Here is an 8,989-nt window from a genome sequence, read left to right on the forward strand (position 1 = left end):
CCAGCGGGCGGCGAGAGGCTCCAACGTGGCGGGAAGGGGAGGTTGGAGGCGCAGCTGGCGGCCATAATGGCCGGATTTGGTGGCCGCCGCGGCCGGAGCGGCCTACAACGCGGAGCGGGGAGGGGCCAAATTTCTTAATTATGATCTGCACTAGCAATGAGAAATTCGTAACCATAGGGGAGTGGTCCATATTGTTTCTGTTCTATAAACTTTGTCCCCATGTTTCCGTTTACACCATATCAATTATAAACAACCGAACGTGCTCAAATAGCAAAGCTAACAAGCAGACGATTTGTGAGCTATCTGCAATAATATGCACTGATAATGCATGTGTGTATGTTTAATAATCATTAAAGTAACTAGATGATGATTCGTGTGTAGATGCGGTGATTTTTAGCACGCAAAGATAGGGTGTGGTACATTTATTGACTATACCATGGTAACTTTGTAAATTAGAGAAGACAGCTTTTATAAAGTATACCATGGCATTTATTTTATAAATTAGACCATGTCAGTTGTAAATTGTGTTTTTTCTTTGCCTTTTTCTCTACCAGAAGGTAGTTTTATTTTTTGTCAATTGCAAAAATATTTTAAAAAAAAACTGCTATTTGGTAGGTTCGCTCGATCGTGCCAGCCCCAGCGACCGAAAAGGTTCGCTAGATCGCCCACACCCCAGCTAATGTAATGTACACGAACCAACCTGTGGTTGGATGATTAAAGGGACAGTGGTATCCCCAGCCCACCAGGGTTCAAGTCCTGGTGCTTGCATTTATTCCTGGATTTATTTTAGGATTTCCGGCGATGCGCATTCAATGGGAGGAGACGTTCTCGTCGATGACGAGGTGCCTACGGTGACTTCGTAAATTTCAAGATGATATGACGGCTCAGTCTTTCGGAGGTGCTCATAGGGATAGGGTGTGCGTGTGTGCGTTCATAAGGGTGAGTGTATGCGCGTGTATATGAGTGCTTGCGTCTATACTATGTTCAAAAAAAGAAAAAAAGGCCAAGTTTCCAATGTATTTCCCAACGCACCATACGTGCAAAGGTACCCTTTGCAAAATTTCCGTTGTGTTTGAAATCGTGAAGGAATTCATAGCACGTGGCAATAGCATTTTGTTTCCTTGTTTCTATGTCTTGTGTTTCATGCCATCCAAAGAAGTAATATAACATGTATTTTTAATTTTAGTTCATCATATATTATCAAGTCAACTAACTATTCATGCTTCATACAATCAGACCATCGAAGTTATATTTCAATTGATTCTCGCAGGAATGTGCGGGTATTCCCTAGTTATTATAATTATTTGAAAGGACCACACGGCAGGCAGGCAGGTGTGGTGAGCAATTTTCAGAATATTCAAGAAAATAAAAAAAAGCGTAGACGAGACCATTTCAAGTTTTTTTTTGAGTGGCCGAAACCAAGAGGCCAAAGATGCTAACACGAGAGACACTCCACCGCCCAGGCCCGCAGTCGTCATTCCAGTCCAGAGCCTTCTTCGAGAAACCCATGGTCGCCTCGCTCTGCAGCTGGCCGCTATGTGCTATGTGATCCTTTGCTCTGCTTCCATTTCCACTTGTCATTTGTTTGTACCCCATCCCAACTGCTTGCTTAACTTCTCATTTTGTTCTATACATGCAAGCATGGACTGCTGTTTGTTTTCTTCTATATATATTATTACTAAACCATCAGTATCCAGGGGTGCAGTAGCAAGTGCACAATTCTATACTTGCCCATTGTTGTAATATGCATTTACAGGGATTGGTATTTTTTGGTTACTGAATGGACGGTATGCTTATTTCTTCAGTTTGATTGAAAAATTAATGTCACCCTTTTTTTTGCGTATATACATATGCGCAATAAGTCACCAAACATGTTGTACAGCTTAATATTCTCAATAATGTGACTTTCTGACTATTGATTGTTTACCGCACCCATGCTTAACATTGACTATTGTCACCCCTATGAAAAAGCATTATGTCCTTTACCGCCCGTACTGCCTAGCAGTAATTGTGTTTCTGTATTGCTGTGGAGGTGACTGTGAATTTCTTCTACTAAATTGGAAACGCGCCTTGGCACGAGGGTGCCAGTCACAACGCTATGGCCAAGTAGTGAATGCTCAATTTAGTAGGAAATCAAGTTTAGCATACGTATCCAAATAGGATAGAACAAAATAAAAGGAAGAAGAAACATTCACATGTAATTGGAGCAAAGCACCGTTAAGTTCAACATGGTCATGAAACTATAAGGCAACGTACAGTTTTGGGTGCCTAAAGTGTTGCCTAGAGAATGGCTCAAGAAGTCTGAGCCGTTGCCTAAAGTGTTGTGTCAAGAAAATGACTAACCGATACTGCATATGTTGAAAGCAAGAGCCAAAAGACGGTGGTCAAAAATTGAATTAGATTATGATCAAGTAAATGCTACATGTTCCACATAGCAAATAGGTCCAATTATTAAAAAAATTTAACAAAGCATACATAATGTGGCGAAGAACCTGAAACAAGTACAATTTTAAACTTCTATACATAATTGGAGGTGCTTAAGTAAACCTTGGCTGAAGATTTTGTGTCGAGGAAACCCTTCAAATTGTTCCAGATCAACTTGAACACACTGCCCACATACACAATAAAAATATGATGCAAGGTCTGCAATTTTAAATTAAAATTATTACTGCACTACACCATAATACTTCTTTTAAACTATCATAATTTTAAACAAACTATTCAGTATCTACAACTAAGTAAAATAACCGCCGATAATAGTCGATCTTTATCTTCTACATATGAACATATATGTGGTATATTTGTACCAGAAACATAAGAAGAGGGACCTTACAATGCTTGCCGATGTTGGGGATCAACACTGGTCACATCCATGCCAAGGTGGGCTTCAGGTCAGAGAGAGATGCAACTGGCAACGTCCTCTACCTCTACTCCGGGGCGACCCTCCTTGTGCGTCCTCTTGCTTGATGGTATCCTTTGACTATAGATCATCCAAATTCCTCCACCTCTGGGCATCATTTACTGCAGAGAAACGGAGTTAAGAGGGGGCTTAGTTTTAGACACCAATCTAACTATGGGATAACATCATTATGGAAATAGGAAGGAGCCTTGGCGAATAATAGATATGTTTGAAATAAATAGACCAAACATGCTAATTACAAGAGGAAGAACATGTTGATCCATCTATGACTTATAATGACCTAACGTCTAAGTTATAACATCATTATGGAAGTAGGCAGGCGCCTTGGTGAATAATAGATATGTTTAAAATTAAATAGACCAAACATACTAATTAGCAGCGGAAGAATATGTTGATTCATATATGAATTATAATGGCCTTACATGATGCTCAGCGCCATCGAGCGACCATCAATAAAAATTATAGTTCTCCACATTAGTAATCTAACACCAAGAAAATAAATAAGCAGTCATAATCATTTGTCAACATTATTTTCTCTTCTAATTTTGTAGAAAAGGATAGAAGTTTTGTTCCAGAACCATAAATAGGAAAGAGAAAGAGAAAGAGAAAGAAATACTAAAATATAGGGAACTTAACTATTTGTCAAATCATGAGTTATGTACATAAAGAAGTAGGCACAAAATTAACCTTGGAATAGGATTACTCTTCCTGTTTCTGGGCCCAACACCTTAATAGTGTACTGTGTACCATAAGAGCATCAGTAAGTGACACAACTACTCTGCCTACTTCAATGCCATATGTGTGTGCTGAAAGCAAAAAAAAAGGAAATAAAAAATACTGCATCTGAACCATATTGACTACTAAAAGGATAGGCACAAGCTTTGCTAAATTTACCACAAATGTGATATATTGTGCTATAATTAAATGGATGCAATCTGACAATTGCCAGCATCACAGATCATCCAGGCTTCTAGTTACATCTATAAGTGGCCAAAAGGAATGGCAAACTTTATTTAGCTTGTAATATGCGAATGCCAGGAAACAGAAGTTGAATATATATATATAAGCAATCAGCCAAGAAATGAGATGCTATATGTGAATAATATACAAGTACGGAGATGCTATATCAATGAAGGGCATATGGGCACATCTAGGAAGAAAGAGAGTTCCTCGGTCATATAAATCAGCAGGCATGAGGCATAAACATGCATCTTGTATGCATATAAACAAAACAATATGTACACAGAGTTTTTTTCTGGGCCATCAGAAATAGTGCATTCTAAGCATCAGATGTTACCTAGCAGGAAAAAATAATCCATTCGACAACAAACAATGCCTAGATTGCATCAAACCGAACTCATGCATAAAAAGGTTAACAGAAAGCAAGCCGAAGGCTTGTTACCTCAAAATCATCTCCTACATAGCTTAATATCTACAACCCATCTCCAAATGATTCCTACAATATTGCAAACCTTGCCAATTGGGCCTCATCCCCACATTCTTAAATATCTATATACGTGAATTAAGCTCAGTTGGTTTGAGCACACAACTGTAATATGATACAATGCATAGCAAGATAGAACAAAAAATGTCAAAAAGGCATAATAAACTTGCAAAGAGGCTACCAACATAACAATAGGGATTCCTTTTTACCAAAAGAAAAAGCAGCAAGCTGCACCTTGCTCCATGAAAATTAGGGCTCATAATGGTCTAGGGACCTGATTCGTACCTACGGCAGGCTATCATCAACAGGAGCAGTGGGTACCTCGACGTTGGTCTCTCTATAGCTGTTGCACACACACACACTGACCTATATGTCAAGCTACAGAAAAAATGGATCAGACCAGAGAGAGATGGAGGAAATGGGGAAGTGGAGAGGGCACTCACCTCTACCTTTGCACGGCGGATGCGTGGCGTCTCACCTCGGGCCATCTTTTTCCTGAAGTGCACGAACTCGAGGACGATGATTCGGCGCTCCTCCAGTCGGCGACGACGCCTCCAAGCAGAGCAGCAGCGCGAGTGGCAACCGGCAGACTTCACGTTTCTTAGTGTATGGAACAGAGTGACGCTGCAGCGAGGGAGCAAACCGAAGATATATGGTGTGGGCATGCAGTTGCTTGTATCTAATTAGGAAGACCGAAAGATAGTGACATCCCCATTTCCCTCAAAAGACAACAGTAAAACAATAAAGTTGCATTACTGAAAGCATACGAAATTCCAACAATTTATAATTAGGAAGACGAAAGATAATGTACTCTAAAGATTTCTGGGCAGAAGACCGAAAGATAGTGCCATCCCCATTTCCCTCAAAAGAGCATGTGCTAATAATATCTGATAGTATAGTAAGAATGATTTGTGTGCAATGAAGAACATATCAACTGGTAATGATGGAAAAAGACATGGGCACTTACATGAATACAGTAGAGATGAGAGATAGGTAAATATTGTCATTTTCCGAACCTATCACTTCCTCATCTGATAATAATGGTAAAATCATATAATCATATTTCTCTTCATTAGTAATCTAACACCAAGAAAATAAATAAGCAATCATAATCATTTTTCCAAACCAGCATTGCTCTTATAATTTTGTAGAAAAGGGTGAAGTTCAGTTCAGGAACAGAAATAAGAAAGATAACAAGATATACTAAAATATAGGAATTTAACTGTTTGTCAAATCATGAGTTATGTGCTAATATCAAATCTTGAGTTTCACACGAGTGAGACACAGCATGGCTAAGCATTCAAAAGGAAATAACAAAAGATCATTAGATGAACAAAAATTGAAGTATCACTTGATCTATTTCTAGAGCAGTACATAATATTAGCAATGCAAGCTAGCTGCACAAATCCGTGACCAACCTAATCATGTGTACGCAAGTGACAATTAATAGTAAGCCAAAAGAAATGAAAATTTGTTTCTTTACCTGCAACACATAATCGCTCCAACACATTTCCATTTCAGTAGTCTCCAAGCCAAACGCAACATGAGCCGAGCAAAAGAAGGCAAATCAACACTAGAGCAGGACCAAACGATGCATCACATAGCAACGAATTACCTCATAACCACGTATATTTAAGAGTGGCCCTCTCTGCATATCATCCAAAGGTAAATTATTTATATCACACATTAGTTAACTATCCTTTTGGGGTCATAACAATGCTGCTTGCCTTATTCTGTTTGAAGCAAAGCCACATACACAAGTGTCTACATTAACCATTTAGGTTTTCCTTTACTGCTATTGTTAAAGGTAATAGTGGTTATTAACTGCTGACAACCCAAATAATCTTAGCCACCAGGTGAGTTTGAATCGAAGCCGAGAAGGGGATAGTGACTGCTTACATCAAGATAGAAGCCCAAATTGCTTGCGGGAGCACCAAACTATCCTAGCAACAGAACAACACAATCAGAACCTCTTCGAATCCAGACTTCGTAAAAAAATTAACGGAATGTAGATATGAAGAGCCAGACGAGAATCGACGGCTTACTGCTAGTTCCTGGAGGAGGGGCGGGATGGGCTCCTCGTCAGGGTCGGCGCCGTCGCCGGTCGAGGGGGGAGGGGAGGGGTTTGCAAGAGACGGCACGCACGTGAGGCAGTGACCTACGCCTCCAGAGAGGGAGCCGACGGGGAGGAGGCATCGGAGGAGAAGGGAGGAAGAGGCGAGGCTGCACCGTCGCATCAAGGAGGGCAGGCAATGACGATGGATGTGTTGGCCATCAGATGCGCCGCACACGCGAGCTTGACGGAGAGTAGCGGCACGAGCGTCGCCGCGGTGGGGAAGAGCGCCAGCCGGCGGATCAGGAGGAGCTCCGGTTGGAGGGGGAACCTTGACGGGTTGAGCAGCGGCTGTGCGCGAGGGCTCCGGCACACGCCCCGACCGCGCGTTGCCTGCTGCGCGCGCGACACACCGAACGGAGCGCCGCGGCCGCGCCGTCCACCACCGCCACGGATGCCACAGCCGGCGCCGCTGATCCGCTGCCGCCGTCGCCGGATGAGGAGAGGGTGAGGGAGGGAGGTGGTTGCGTGGGAGGGAGGGAGGCGGCTGCGGGAGGAGTGGAAGCGAGCGAGGGAGGAGGCGGCGGCTAGGTTTTAGCACGGGAGCTGCCGCGAATTTATAGCCATAAGCGAAATGACCAAAATACCCTCGGCGGGGCACTGAACTAACACGCGGTGGCACAAACGAGATGGAACTATTCATTGTAGCAGCGTCCGTTTTCGATCCGGCGGCCCAAATCGTCCGGGAGGGAGATCCGACGCTCCAGAACGCATCAAAAATCGATGCGACGGCCGACATTCGCTAAACTCTGAGAACGTCCATGTTCTCCCAATGTTCTTATTTCTGGATGCATGCAAGTATGGGCTATCGTCTGTTTAGTACTAAGATCGTATGCCATGTTCTAGATTTACCTAAACGATCAGTTACTAGGAACAGTTTCTCATAATCATGGGTGGGGTAAACAGAGAACACAGAGTAGTAAGTGCACAATTCTTCATTTAGATGTAGCGCGACTGCAGGTTTCCATTTCGATGTCTCATCGCCTACTAGTATGCCATGTCGCCTCTCTGGAAAAAAAAACATGTCCTTAACTGCTAGTGTCCAGATTACTATGTTTGTTTCTGTATTGTTGTATATGTGACTGTGAATTGACTTGGAACAATTTTCATGCAAATGAGCGTGGTAAACAGAGAGACAAAGTAAGTGGATGTGTCTGTACTTGCCCATTGGTGTATGTTTGTGCTAACAACAGGGGTTGGGTTAGTACGGTATTTTGACTGACATGTATCTTTCTTCTATTTGGAAAGTGTTCCCTTTTGTTGTTTGTGCATAGAATATATTAGCGCACTAAAACACCAAAATGTGAGGAATAAACTGCATCACTCTCGTGAGGAATAGCCACAAGCTTAACAGAATTGGGGTAGAGTGGTGGAGCTAGACGGTGGGCCCGTTAAACTCATGAATCCATGCAGAGACAATAGAGTAATTGTCACTGAGGCAGAGCTATGTTTTAAGATGAGGGGACCAATGCCCCCCACCCCCATCACTGAATGAATTTATAAAAAATGAGGCTTAGCTGTTTGAAGGCCACAAGCACTACATTACACCACCTATACACACACTACAATACACAAATCATGACGGACGTAGCTCGGAGTGGCTCAGAGTAGCAGTGGATGGATCAGAGAAGAGGTTCCCCAGCATGATGAATAGTGTACAGCACATGGTAACGGTGCTGACGTGCGCATCAGGTAGGCCCCGTACCCAGAGTCTATTGAGGTGGCAAGGAATAATGCTCATGGTGAAAGCTTTGATTTGACGAGGGTCGTTCCCATGATGATGGCGCTCGAGGGCACCCTTTTCCTCCTTGGAGGCATTGTCGATGAGTACTTCCTCAACAATGGATCATGCCTACTCGGAGCGGGAGCGACGACAATCGTTGTTTGCTTGGTCGGACCATTACCCAAGGTTCGTTGGAGCGGTCGGGCACAGGTCCGCACGAAAGCTTTGTGGTCAATGGGGGTCTATGCTGGCAACAACGGTGCCCTGGGGTGTCGTTTCCCGTCTTGAAGGTGTTTTGGAAGACCTCGCTTTCTATCTCTCTGGGTGGTGGTCATGTTAGGTCATGGTGGGCTGTTCGGGTCCGCGTCGGCGTGTTTTTTTATTATGTTTTCAATTACCTTTTTATTTTTCCTATCTTAATACAATCGACAAGACGCATGTCTTGATCGCAACTCCCGCTCTAAGCAAACCAGAAAGTAGGAAGAAATAAAGTAAGCGAGAGCTCGAAATCAAGCTAGACCCAATGAGAAGTCCAATACACTTTGATAATTTCACTCCATCTCTTAGTAGTCCAAATTTCCAGTGTATTTTTCCGTGGCGCCGTGCAAAGGTAGCTTTTGCAGAATTTCCGTGCTTTGAAACCGTGCAGGAATTCATAGCACGTTGCAACATCATTTTGTTTCCTTGTGTCTACGTTTTTTGTTTCGTGACATCCAAAGAGCCCTCGGAAACAATATAACATGTACTCCTTTTTAATTTTAGTTCATAATATATTATTAGTTCAACTAT

At 42.6% G+C, this 8,989-nt stretch overlaps 1 long non-coding RNA gene across 2 annotated transcripts; it reads right to left on the reverse strand.

Annotated features, from left to right (window-relative positions):
• Positions 1-2,423: 2,423 nt before the first annotated feature.
• LOC119298530 lies at positions 2,424-6,307 on the reverse strand. 2 transcript variants are annotated; one of them, XR_005145884.1, is made up of 7 exons: positions 6,264-6,307; positions 5,848-6,012; positions 5,332-5,395; positions 4,808-4,988; positions 3,608-4,742; positions 2,834-3,021; positions 2,424-2,608 (listed from the first exon to the last, which is right to left on the reverse strand). It is a non-coding gene; the product is annotated as an uncharacterized LOC119298530 (long non-coding RNA). The 2 variants fall into 2 exon arrangements; XR_005145883.1 differs by having other exon boundaries at positions 5,848-6,282.
• Positions 6,308-8,989: the final 2,682 nt, after the last annotated feature.

The sequence above is a fragment of the Triticum dicoccoides genome, chromosome 5A (genome assembly GCF_002162155.2).
Source record: "Triticum dicoccoides isolate Atlit2015 ecotype Zavitan chromosome 5A, WEW_v2.0, whole genome shotgun sequence".
NCBI classification, from domain to species: Eukaryota; Viridiplantae; Streptophyta; class Magnoliopsida; order Poales; family Poaceae; genus Triticum; species Triticum dicoccoides.